General features: G+C 38.7%; 1 protein-coding gene and 1 pseudogene across 1 annotated transcript in view; one reads left to right on the top strand and one right to left on the bottom strand.

Annotated features, from left to right (window-relative positions):
• LOC121434301 (neurexin-3-beta-like) overlaps positions 1–13,534 on the top strand; it is a 291,587-nt gene that overhangs the window by 68,655 nt on the left and 209,398 nt on the right. The gene's annotated exons all lie outside the window — the stretch shown is intronic.
• On the bottom strand, positions 10,177–10,763 carry LOC121434377 (annotated as a pseudogene).

The following is a 13,534-nucleotide window of genomic DNA, read 5'->3' as shown; positions in this document are numbered from 1 at the left end:
TGTTAGGAATCCAGATAGTACCTACGGATCCACTTTTTTAGTCACCATTCTGCAACTAGTACAGCTACTTATTTCTTGTGCCCCTGCCTTTCCCAAGGAAATGCCATCAGCTCCCCATTCCCTTACTCTGCAAAAAGCCTTTAACAGCTGCGGATGCAGGAGTGAGCAGATGATCACTACAGCCTAGGAACACATGTTTACCCTCCACGGGAAGAACTTGTCTTGCTTTGTCTTTCTGAAGAACACGTTCCTTTCATTTCATTTCTATTTAATCAATTGTCTGGTTTACTTTCCGTTTTTACAATCTAATTAAACTCAGAGATTCAAGTCCGTTTAAGGCATAGCAGCTGTAGCTACTTACATTGTCTACAGTACTTTGAGAGAGAAAAGACAAGTTGGCACAGTATCTTCCATTTTGTGCCTACACATAATAGAATATAGGCATGGAATTGTATTCTGGCTCTCACTAAATTCTGCTACTAAACCTCCAGAATTGAACTAATACCTCACCATATCCTTATACATTTTCTTTTCCAAAGTAAAAGGCAAATGGCTGTATCTAAAAAGGAAAATCAACGACTTCTAGCATGCCATTAAGGAAATTTAATTCTAGTCTCTTTGACCACTGTGGCCAATTCGGAAATCTCTGTCAGAAGACATTATTCCTTACCTTTAAGGCTTTTTTTGGTTTTGGGTTTTTTTTGTTTGTTTGTTTTGTTTTGTTTTTGCCTATATCCCTAACCTCCCATCATGACCTATGGTCTTCTCATGTATTGCCATTTCTTAATCCCATGACATACAATCAAGGACCATACTTTACCTGAATATAAAGTAGGCAATATGAAAATTTGATACTCCTCCAAATGATTGATTGAATGTCTAGAAGGTTCTGGAAGGTCTCATTATAGCCCCTCTGAAGGAGCATTGGAAACATGTGGCCCAAATTGTTTCCTCTCCATCCAGTCTCTGTTCCATTTTCAAGGTACCAATGTGATATCTTTTTATAGGCATGTGAGGATATCAAGGAGAAGAAAAGGAAACTTTTTATTTATAGTTTTATTGCAAACTTACTGTAGGAACAGAGGAAGCCCTGCGTGAGTGAAGTCCTGGGTGACTGTGTGCTGTTGTTATGGATACAGCTATTGAGGACCCCAGCCTCAGACCTGTGGGAAATTGACTAAGTGCTCCCTGGACTAGGCTCAAGGATATGGTACAATACAGCTTGAGACTGTGGTGATCTAGTAGGATGCAGGAGGTTATTTCAGGTTTCTTGTATCTGTTGAGACTTGCCTTGGGACTGATTGTGTTGTCAACTTTCTAAAGCCTTCATCTGGTCTGACTGTTAACATTGGCAGGTATGTGCAGAAAATATCCACTATAGCTTTGCCTCCCTGTTCCTGCTCCAGATCTCTTTGACCTGAGGACTGCTCTCCTATAGAGACTGTTCTTACCAAAATTCAATAAACTTGTCTCCTTGATCTGACTGCATACAATAAACTGCATCTCCTTGTTTAGCTGTGTGCAGTGACCCCATTTCCCTAGTCACCTCTTACATGTTAATCACGCTGAGCTTTCTAGGTGCTACAGTTTCTCCGTTAGAAAGTCCAGCTCACCCAGTTCCAGCTTTTCTGTGTGTCCATGTGTCTCTGTGTGTTTGTTTTTCCTTCATTTGCTCACTAACCCAGGCAAGTCCATTGCTGGAAACATGCTGGATGTGAGAAGTTATAGTTTACACTAGGGTTTTAAGGTGAATATATCAATGGTATATAGAATGTTTGGATGGTCATATAGTAAAATGGTTGCTACAATTAAGAAAATTAAAAATTATATTTATCATGTGGCATAATTATTTTCTGTGTATGTGTGCCTGTGTGAACAGTAAAAGTACTTATAAACTTGTAGTATGCAAAATTATTATTAATTATAGTTTAAGTAATGTTCATCTAATCCCTGGACTTACTTCATCCCATGTAAAATAAGAACTTTGCTCATTTTTGCCTGCATTTCCCCATTTTCTTCTCTCCCATCAATGGAAACCATCTCTCTATTGACCTTTCTACTCTTTGTTTATATATATTCAATATGTTTTAAAGTTTTTCACACACTCATACAATCATGCAATGTTTTTCAAGTCAGCCTTATTTTGCCTAATATCGTGTCTTCCAGATTCATCCATGTCATGACGAAAGGCAAGGTATCTCTCTTAAAGGCAGGATATCATTCCATTATATACATCCCACAATTCCTTTGTTCGGTTCCTTACAGACACTTGGGCTCTTTCCATTTCTTGACTCTTCTTTACAATGCTGTGGTGAACATGGGCGTGCAAGGGTCTCTTTTAGGTGTGGCTATTGTTTTGATTACTTATGCAGAGGATAGTTTTGTGATTGGGATTCATGCATTTATTCCGTCTTAACTGTCACACTGGCTTTTACAACAGTTGTGCCAGTTTCAATTTTTACTTGAATCTCCTCCTATATTCTGTTTCCAAAATGTAGGACAGAAATACATGGGGATAAATTGCTGTTCGAGCCAGATTACTTTTCACAGCCTAAACATTTCTTCTCTAAATACTTCCCATTTCTTCTTTCCTCATTGGGTGGCTCATAACATGCTTCTTATTTGCAGCTGAACTGGGATTTACAGATACTGCTGTGCTGTTTCAGAATTCAGTGACTTAGAGCTCAGGATGTGCTCCTTCTCAGTGCTGCTGGCTTGGGCTGGTACCTGGGCTCTTTGACCCAAAGTGCCTTTTCTTTTTAATACCAATAAAAGTATTTTTGAGATTTGCTTATTTTATTTTATATGCATGAATGTTTTGTCTGCAAACATATATGTGTTATATATACATATAGTTGCTTTTCTTTTTAATAATAATAAAATCTTTTTAGATTTACTTACTTTATTTTATGTGCTTGAATTCTTTGGGGTGTGTGTGTGTGTGTGTGTGTGTGTGTGTGTGTGAACCACATGTGTGCCTGATATCTGCAGCAGGGTCATAAGAGGAGGGTTAAATCCCATGGAACTAGAGTCAATGCTCACCATGTTGACACTGGGAACCAATCTTAGGTCTTCTGCAAAAGCAGCAAGTGCTCTTAACCACTCAACCATTGCTCCAACCCCTGACCTATAGTTTCTTTATTGTGCATTTATTATAATATTGTATATCTCATAGGGGAAGTAAATGAATTACAATTTGTAAATGGTTGCTTAGTACAAACATAATTATTAGCCTGTATAGTTATAAAACAAATAGTTATTTTTATTACTCACTGGTTTACAGGCCTATATCAGTATACTTCAAGCTTTTTCAGGACAAACAATAGATTCTCCTTTCTTTCCGTGTCTCTATAACACAGTGCAGTTTAATTCACAGTTTAATAAATAGTGAGGGAAGAGAGTATACAAGGAAGCTAACAATTGTCTCAAATATAAAATTCATCAAAGGAAATTCCCCAGGAATATTTTTCCCTTTATGGAACATTCTTTAATATGGTCCTACTGCCAATATTTTAAGAGCTAGAGCTAACCGCCGGGGCAGCTCGGGGCCTAGATCCTCCTTCCCCAAAGCATGGCTTGTGGAACTGTGATAGTTCTTGGTCATAAACTTTTGTTCTTCAGCCAATGAATTAATAGTTGTTTTCCTATTCCTTATTCCTTTCTACAGTAAAATAGCCCACATACTTAATTTTCTAATGCTGCACAAAGATTCGAGTTTTCTCCGTGTTCCTGAAAAAGCTGCAGAAACATGCCAGACCTCTCCATGTATCCACAGTGTCTCATGGATTTAGCTGAGGAATGCTGAAATTTTTCAGATAAACAAATTGCAAGAGTTGCAATGTTTAAGAACTGAAGTTCAGGTGTTTGCTTTTGCTGCCCTGGCACTTATTTATAGCACATGCTATCTTTCATGGGTTTGTGTGTCTGTACCTTATTGTGTCTCTGTGAAGTATTCACTTTTCTTAAGAGTTTAAACCTTCAGGCTTTCTCAGCAACACAGCCCCGGTAAAAAGCTTTTCTTGTAAAATTTCTAGATAACGTACATAGAACAATACTTTTATACCTAGTATATTTGAAGATTTTTTTCTCTTTCCTTTAAATAAACAAGGAAGGGAAAAATGCAAAGCGCTAGACAGATAAGACTAATTATCTGGATCTGTCAATTATCAAATCATCTGTCCTTTATGGATGGCTTTCTGGTCAACCAGGGAGACATAGGAAGACTGCCAACCTTGGCTGAATCCTGATGATGATAAAATGATGAATGCAAGATCATTGTCCTCCTTTTCCCTCTGTCCCTCTGTCTTTCACGCCTACTTTGTGGGCCAGAGAGTCTTTTACTATTCAGTGTCTGAATGTGAGATTTTTGGAAACTATTAATACCCATATTGTTTTTCCCTCACATAGTTTCTGTGATATTTCAAAATTAAATTAAGTTTTCAAGTTTTATTTTTGTTTTAAGTTGTGTGTGTGGAGTGAATGAGGAATAGAGTTGTATGTGATGGTAAGCCACATGACATGGGTGCCAGAAATTTGAACTGGGGTTCTCTGTAAGAGTAGTGCATATTTTTAACTGTTGAACCATCTTTCCAATTTTATCTCTGATCATTTTTAAAGTATCTACTTTTTTTCTAGGATGCCAGTTCTGTTGGATTTTGAAGTAGCTATATCTTTAGGCAATGTTTCTTTGAAACCAGTCTGAAGAATCTTCCTGTGGTTTGTTGATGTATCATAGGTCCTTTATAGGGCAGGAATGAGTCATTGTATGAAGATAGATACTTGGTGTGGACCAAGGAAAGGTATGTTCTGCAAGCTTTCCAGATGTTTCCAGATACCTTGGCAGACAAAGCATGGCTACTATGATTATTACGCAGGCAAGAGTACAATCAACAGTTTGGAGTAGTAACTTGAACACAAAACACAAATTTGGCAGCACAAAACTTCTCTCAATCTCAGGTTAAAAAAAAGAAGTAGATATGTTCTGTGAGGCATCAAATACAAACAAACAAATGTACCAACAAATAGGTAAAAGCACATAGAAATAATGTTTCCAAGAAATGTTCAAGTAGTGTGTGATTCTTCATATAATAGAGTCCTCCACAGGACAGCATGTCCGCCATTACCAAAAGCAACTAAGGGAAAAAGAAGGCTGATTTCTTTCTAGAATTATTAAACGCATTCTTCCATCAGATCAATTTTTCAGCTTATTAACTGCTAAATTCTTCTTTGCCTCAATTAATAATTATTGACATCAGAACTACTTCTTGCCTTATTTAGGTTTCTTGTTATCAGATATACCCATTTAGTTCCTCTGTCTAAAATTTCCGAGATTTTTTGTAAATGAAGAATATTTAGAGGTGATGTCTAATTAGCATATTTCTCCGGGGAATATTCCAGATAACTCTTGAACAGGATCTAAGTTATTAGGGATGCTACTTAGACTGTGTCACTTTGATTTCTTCTACTTCACTGAAGAGAGGCAGAAGTAGGGGAGAAAGATGAAATTCCAAGATGAAAAAGGAGAGCACAATAAATTTGATTTTCCAAAATGAGCATAGCCCTGTTTTGGGTAGTTATAGTCTACCATAACCTCTATCCCTCCTTACACCCACCCCATTTGTACTGACTCCAATCATAGACCTGTTATAATTCCTCACATGCTCCAATCTTCCCAACTTCTAATATTCCATCTTAAACAGTCCTGGTTAATTAATGTTGAACATTTCAGACCATCTATGAATGAATCTTGGTGGCAGGGGTTGGGGACTAGAATTTAATTAAAGACAGGAGCTCCAAGAGGGATTTGAGACGTTTCTAATTCTCGGAAGGCAACGATCATTCAACGGAGGCTGCTGGTATGAAGCAAGCAGGCTGAGGAAGATGGTATCCAAAGGTCTGAACTGGATGGAAGGGAAACAAAGAGTTCTTCATAAGAGCCTGAGCGTTTTCCAGGGCCCAGTCCCAGAGAAAGTACCCGCTGCCTGCATGTGTGCACAGCCTGGCTTGAAGGGAGCAAGCCTTTCCCCTCCTAGAAATCAAATGATGGCAGCAACAGAACCTAAACAGAGCATAATTAAAGAGCATGGGGCTAGCTAATGAAATGAAAATAACTTTAAAAGGATGAAAGGAAATTGTTGTTAACACTCCATGTGGTTAACCTCTGAACCTCTCTGCTGTGGAGGCATAATAGACCAGAGTCAGCTCCTGGGATGGAAATGAGCTACATCCCTGGGTGGCAATGGAGCTCTTTGGAAAAAGGAGATTAACTTTTTCTAGCCATGGGAGCATTATTTAGCTCACTGGAACAGCAATTTGACAAACGGAGCCATTGTAGCTCAAGTGAATGCAGCAGGTTTCTGTGAGGCAGCCAGTTGCCGAAAAACCATAGAGAAAAACATTCTTGTGTTTTTTTTCCCCCCTTAAACATAAGAACAACTTTGGGCCTATTCATTCTGGAGAGTTCCCACAATGAAAAGAAAGAGCTAGGGTTTGGTAACATGCAACTCACACAGAGCAGAATCAGCCTGATTCAGACAACATTTCTCCAAAGGAATGCTGCTACCAAGCTCTGCGCATGTTAGATTTTGAATCATCTTATATTTTATTCCTGGCCCAAGAGAAAGATGAAAGGACGTCTTCTAGGGGGACCTGAATCAGCTGAGCTCTCATAAATGCATCCTATTCCTCCTTACCAGGGAACTGTAAGCATTTTAGTCAGACAAGTCAGGGAATTCTTACTGTTCTGGTTGTGTTGGGTTCCTGACTCCATCTCTCTTTCCTATTCACACCACCTATTAAGTATTTTCTTAGTTCCAGGTCATTTTATAGAAAAACAAATGTTTCCTCCATCAATTAGTCATTCAGACCTGAGACGAAAGGACATTTTTCTCAATATTTAAACCGTGTCTTCATTTATCAATACTAATCTCAAACTTAAAGGTTTAGGCCTAAGGAGGATTGAATTTATAGAGTCAGTCTTTGGCGTAGGTGCTCTCTGGTTTGTGTGCACACTCTAAGTAAGGGCAATGGTCAGAAAAGTTCTGCACATCACTCTGACTTTTGCTGAGTAGATTACTCACTCTTCTGTGTGGTTTGAATAAAATATCTGGGGAAAAGCCATTGTTAGAAAATCACAAAGGACGCCAGGCAATGGTGGCGCTCGCCTTTAATCCCAGCACTCAGGAGGCAGAGGCAGGCGGATCTCTGTGAGTTTGAGACCAGCCAGGTCTACAGTGCTAGTTCCAGGACAGGCTCCAAAGCCACAGAGAAACCCTGTCTCGAAAAACCAAAAAAAAAAAAAAAAGAGAGAGAGAGAATCACAAAGGAATGTTTTTATTGAGATATGTAATTAAATAGGAGAGAACAAGAACAGCAGAAGATAAGTAATGCCAAAACTGTATAGTTCTATGCCAGCTGATGATCCTCTTGTTGCCAGTGACACATGAAACTGAAAATCTTCTGTCAGTTCTTGAAATGAATCTAGTAGTCACTTACTTAACCTCTAATTAACTTTTGGCTTTCTTGTGCTTAGAAAGCCTACTTTGGTAAATTGGACCACACCCAGATGGACCTTGCTTCAAGAAATTCACATATCTGACCGTCTCAGAACCTTGTGCTGTGTTTTGCCTTATAACACTTCTAATATGCTAGCAAGTACACCTCATACACAAACCCATCAAGAAAAAGAATGGTTTGTGTTGTAGGCTCTTCTTCCTTCCTTGGCCATTCAATGGACCACAGCCCTTCACAGACAACAGCAAAGCTCTAATAAATACAATGAAAGGGGAGGGAAATTCAACGCAAAACACAGTCTTCTGCAACCAGGAGAATAAATGTGAAACAGATGGGATAGCCCTAGTATTTGTATTGGCAGAGTTAGGATTACAAATTTTACCAAATCATCTTCCTTTTATGGTCCATGACTTAATAGTCACAAGAAAGCAGTATATATTAGAAATATATATATATATTTCTAATATATATTATATATATATATAATCAGGTTTGAACTTAAACTCATGGAAAAATCTCATCAAACAAAGTTCATTGCATCTTTAATGAAGGCAGTAATTTAGTGGAGTTAGTATTTTGTTGTTTGAGAGGAAATTATGCTGAAAAGCAGATCAGTTTTTACAGAGTTAAAGGTTCAAAATGTCTATCAATTTAAAATTGATATTTGTGCTCATTGTATAAATAAGCGCTAGGCAGTTCAAGTGGCAAAGGAATATGTCCATGGTTATTCTTCCAATACACTGCATTGCCTCTGGGTCTCTCCTGATAGCTTTGACTTCAATAGCCCCATTCTTTCTCTTTCTTTTATTGTTTCTCCATATTTTAAAACCATATTCAAGAGTACTGCTTCCTTTAGACACAAAAAAGGAAACAATGAGCCAAGCAAGAAGACAAGCAAATAACCAGGCACATCAGAAGACTGCTCTGTGCTTCTCAATCAAGCATTGATGGTGGGGCTGTCAGAGTGCAATTCTTATTGATGTCACAGATATAGAAAGCAAGGGGTTTAAATACTTGTGAAGTCAAGAAATGGTGATGAAAATCCCAGTTTGGTGTCTTTGCCTTGCACTCTAATGCTTATTCTGTTATCAGCATGTTGCATTCTTCCACAATTTTTTTACATACAATGTTCTCCTTATAAGAACACTTATCATGTTATGGAAATATATATGCTAATAATCATATGTTCATTTAATTATGTTGTTAAGGACTCTATTTTCAAATAGGATCACATTTCAGAATCAGAGATTAGAGCTTCATTATATCATTCTGGGAGATAGTTTCGAGCTTCATCATATCTTTCTGGGGGATATAATTCTATCTGCATATCAACTTATAACTGTACCTCTTTAGAATGTCTCTGTGATGAGTATTCCAGGCACCAAAGACATTGTCACCAATATGCAGAACACCCAGGGAAAATGAGGGTATTTAATCCCTCTAACTCACAGGACTTAAGTTTTCTTCCTGTTACATTATATTCAAACTGTCATAGTCAGTTCCTCAAAACATTGACAGGCATGTGTGTATGTGTGTGTGTATGTGTGTGTGTGTGTGTGTGTGTATGATACAGAGTGTGTAGGCTTGCATCTTTTGAAATGAATCCAGAACCCCTAACCTAGAGCAAAATAGCAGAGAAGCAAATGCCTTCTCTACGATTGTGTTCCATTATATCTCCAGGGAGAAGTGTTATAGATGCTCCATTTGATCTGGAAATTAAAACATTTCCACAGAGAAACACTATCTCTGTTCAGGTATTTCTAAGTGGAAGATTCTAGGGATCACTGTTGCCTTACTGACCCTTGATTGTCACCATAGAGGGAGAAGAGGGTGTCACTCAACCAGTTGTAAAAATATCCTAGGGTTTTAGACTCTTGTGCCAAAGGGGGAATAAATAACCAAGGTGTAAATAAATTTTGAAGACATATTCTTTTCTTCATTTTGATTATGAGAAGAATAAAACTTATACATAATACATGATGGAGATGATTATTGGAAGTTGGAGGCCATGAATAAGTCTACTGGCTAACAATCTGTAGAACCACGGAAGAGTAGGTATAAAGTAAGGAAGTAGAGGGTATAGAGAGACCTCATTAGGAAAGAGAAATAAAATTGTTATGGATGAACAGGGAACGGTTGGAGCAGGATGCTTAAGTGGAAAGAGGGAGGGGAGAAGCAGATGAGGAAGAGGAATACAGAGAGCTAAAATTAAGAAACAATTGAATAGTCTTGAAACTTAATACAATAGAAGCTTCCTAAAATATTTACATATATGAAGAAGATTTAAATGAAATTATCAAATAGTGGTAGAGACAGTTCTTACCAGCCATCTCCTATCACCAAATGGATTTGGTTTCATCCAATAGAGTTGATGTGCAAAGAGTCCCAGAGAATCCCCAGTCTAACCAGATTGTTGCTTAGACAGTAGGTTGCTCTCCGCAAACTGACAGAAAGATCCTAGTGCTGAATACAATGCCCACGCAACTCACTGAATATAGAGAAGTCAAGATGTTATCTGCATAAAGTCTTTGCCTCTACTTTCTAGACTCTTTGGTACAGAAAAGTACTTTTTATTTTAAAAAAACCACAATAAAAGGTGTGTTTAATGAACTGAAAACAGAGAAAGCTAGTAAAGAAAAGCAGATCAATTTGGTCAAGTTAGAATTAGAACCGAGGAGCTCCATAAGCATCTGGCATCCGTTCAGTGTTGTATTTATGGTTAGAAATATACATGATAGGAACTCTAGGGATCTTCTGAATTCTTCGTTTGAGGTCCTGATAAACTGTAGCCACAATGTAACACTTGTGCTGAGTGACTCTTGTACCAAGCAGTCATTAGCAGAGGTTCATTTGTGTGTACATGGAAGTCAGTCAAATCGTGGATCCTTGGTGATTCTTAGTGCCACTCAATACTTCTGGCCCAATTTTTCAGTTTCAGCCATCACACAATCAGTTATACAAGGGATACACTTGGCGTTCAAACAGTCCATCATGGACTGCACTAAGTCTAGTTTGGCTTTAATGGAAAAGTTGATGAAGTTGGTGGCAACAAGGATATGGTACGGTGGACCCAGCTATGTATTGTACTAGAAGAATAAACAGGAAGGATGTTGGGGGACTTCTCTTTGCTTCAGAGCACTGGGATCTTTTCTTTCTTTCTTTTTAGGCTTTAATCTATCCTTTTCCTTAAGTCTCTCTTCTCTGAGACTAAGCATTCGCTTCATAGTTGCATATTTCCTTGTTTTCTCTACTTCCCCATGTTCAAGCCGTACTCCTGTTTCTTCAGAAAAATACTTTTAAGGCTACCAAAAGAGACACAAGCACCAAGCAAGCCCCAAACGCTCTGTTCTACAGTGGTATCCTACCTACAAGATGCGCTAGGGCAGTAGTGGCACAAAACTTGTGAAAGTAACCAACCAATACCTGACTTAAGGCCCACTCCATGGGGTTGAACCCATACCCAACACTGCTTGGACAACCAAGTGCCTGAGACTAGATAGCCCACCAATCTAGGGCAAAACCAGAAACTACTCATTTAAAGCAAAGTAGTGATAAAATGACTCCTAATTACTTTCTGCTCTACTCAGAGATTAGTGCCTTGTTTGGCCATCGTCAGAGAAACTTTCTTCTGTAGCAGATGGAAACAGATAGAGAGACTAACATCCAAGCATTACGCATAGTGTGCGAGATCTTCGAGCACTCATTCCTGAAAGGGATGTCTTCATTTGACTCCTCCCCCATGATGTCACAGGAAATCCTGTGGAAGAGGAAGTTGAAGGAGTGTGAGAATGAGAGGAGAGGGAGGAGACCAAGAGAACAAGTCTAAATCAATATGCTCACAAGTCATGTGAACTCACAGAGACTAAGGCAGGATGCACAGCACCTGCACGGGTCTGGTCCAGATCTTCTGTGTATACATTATGGTTTCCTATTTAGTGTTTTTTTTTTTTTTATGGGATTCCTGACTTCTTGAATGAGTTGGTCTCCAGTTGTTTCTATGACAACACAATGACAAATCAGGTAACATCTACTAACAGTAGCTTCTCTCTCAGAGTTTATAAGACGGTCAAATGGGTAATATTTGACAGCAGAACATTTTCTTACAGAGAACAAGGAAGGGTTTTATTTTTACTATTGTTACTCTTGACTCATATCCGTGTGTCTTGAACATACTATTCAATGATGGAAGGCACACTGAATTATAAAGACTCATTTTTTTCTCCTCGTGGTTTGTTTGTTTGGTTCCTGGAAGATGAGTTGGTTTTGACTCACAGTTTGAGAGGACAGTCCATCATGGTAGAGAAGTTGCGGCAGCAGGAAATTGAAGTGGCTGACCACATTGAATCCTCAGTTAGAAGGCAGAATGTGATAAGTGCTGTAATCTTAACTTTGTGACAGCATTGGTGGCAATTGAGGAGCACTGCAGCAGGGGAACCTTAGACAGGAATCCTGCAGTCACAGTGGAGGTTCTTAGGAAGTGCATGGCAAAGGAGCAACATCAAGGGCAGAAGAGAAAGATGAAGTAAGACCTACAAGTGCCAGGCATTCCTGGTCAGTTTGGACTTTCTGGCTTCAGAAACAAAATTTGGATTTTCTGTTGCTATGAAAAAAATCTGACCAGGTGCAGAAAATCAACTTCTTTTTCCTACAAACCTGTGCCTTTGTACTAGTTGTACAGTTTCTTCATTGTGTGTTTAGTGGAATCTCCTGCATTCAACATATTTGTGAGCCAGCACAGACAAGCCTCCCCTTCTCTGGTCAGATGCTTCTAATAATGTCTGGAGATCTGACAATCATGCTTACTGGCCTCTCTTGTAAAGTAAGCCTCACAGTTACCTTAATGAGACAGTCTTTAAGAGGAGTAAGAACTGAAATTCATAGACATCAGACTCAAGTTTAGGTTCTCTTCCTAGTCATTATGTGGTCTCGTCTTGGTTTATTGAATTTATTGGATAAAGACAAACAAAAAAAACCCACAACAAGCAAATTATACAAACCATAGTTATCAAATGGGAAAAATGACAGTGAAATAACAAACTAGAAAAATGGTAAGAAAAAAAAATCATCGAACTTAGTGTCTAAGTCCCAATAGTTGCTTTCTTCCTGCCTCATAGCAATTGTTTCAAGTGTCATAAAGTATTGGATGAAAATAAGGTATTGTAAATACATGGATACCTACATGCTTCTATCTGTGGTTGTTGGTACATATGTGTATCTGCATATCTACCTGTGTTTTTATGTAGACATTCCCACATACCATTTCCATCTAGGTTTCCCCCAGAGAGTACATATCAATGACTCTTAAATCCACTGCTCCGCAAGGTGAGTGGGAAGGCGACAAGATGGTAGAGTTTGGTTGGGAAACAGATTCTGAGCACAGAACAGCAGGTAGTAACGCTGTTGGCAGAGTAACAGAGAAGAAGCTGTGGCTTACCCATGGCATCATGGCAAAAAATAGCATGGAAACAGCTGGAGAGCTGTCAGAGTGATCTCAAGGAAGAGCTGTGAAATCTCTCTGCTTATGCATTAATCGAGAGTTGTGTAGCTAGAACTGCACTGCCAGGGGAAGAACAGGCAAGGTGGTAGCTCACCCTTTCATGGCCTTTCATCTTTCTACAATATGGTTCTATGTCACAGGGATCCTGCATATGTGACTGCCCCTATGTGAATGCTACCTCCTCCCCAACTACTTCACTGACACCCAGACTATGTAGACAACCCCAAAGAGACAACGATAGGCAGGCATTTGAATCATTTACATATCTTTTATAAACACAGATTTTAGCAAGATTGGCTGGAATAGAAACAGAAACAGTTGTTATTGTGATTAAATACTAACATGGCTTTGGTTTTTCTGACTTTTAAAAATATGAATAGCAACTAATTTTTTTAAAGACTATCCTTAAGACTGTCACAGCCAGTTCAGTGAAAGGAGGAAGATGAGATACAGAGACAAAAATCATAAGGGACGGAATGGTGTATAGACTGATTTCTGCTGCAGAAAACAAATGCAAGGCCACAA

Source organism: Microtus oregoni, unplaced genomic scaffold (genome assembly GCF_018167655.1).
Source record: "Microtus oregoni isolate MIOR12 unplaced genomic scaffold, Mior012 000043F_ref0000047, whole genome shotgun sequence".
NCBI lineage: Eukaryota > Metazoa > Chordata > Mammalia > Rodentia > Cricetidae > Microtus > Microtus oregoni.
Note: the sequence above shows the minus strand (reverse complement) of the source record. Positions and strands in the feature narration are given on the sequence as shown.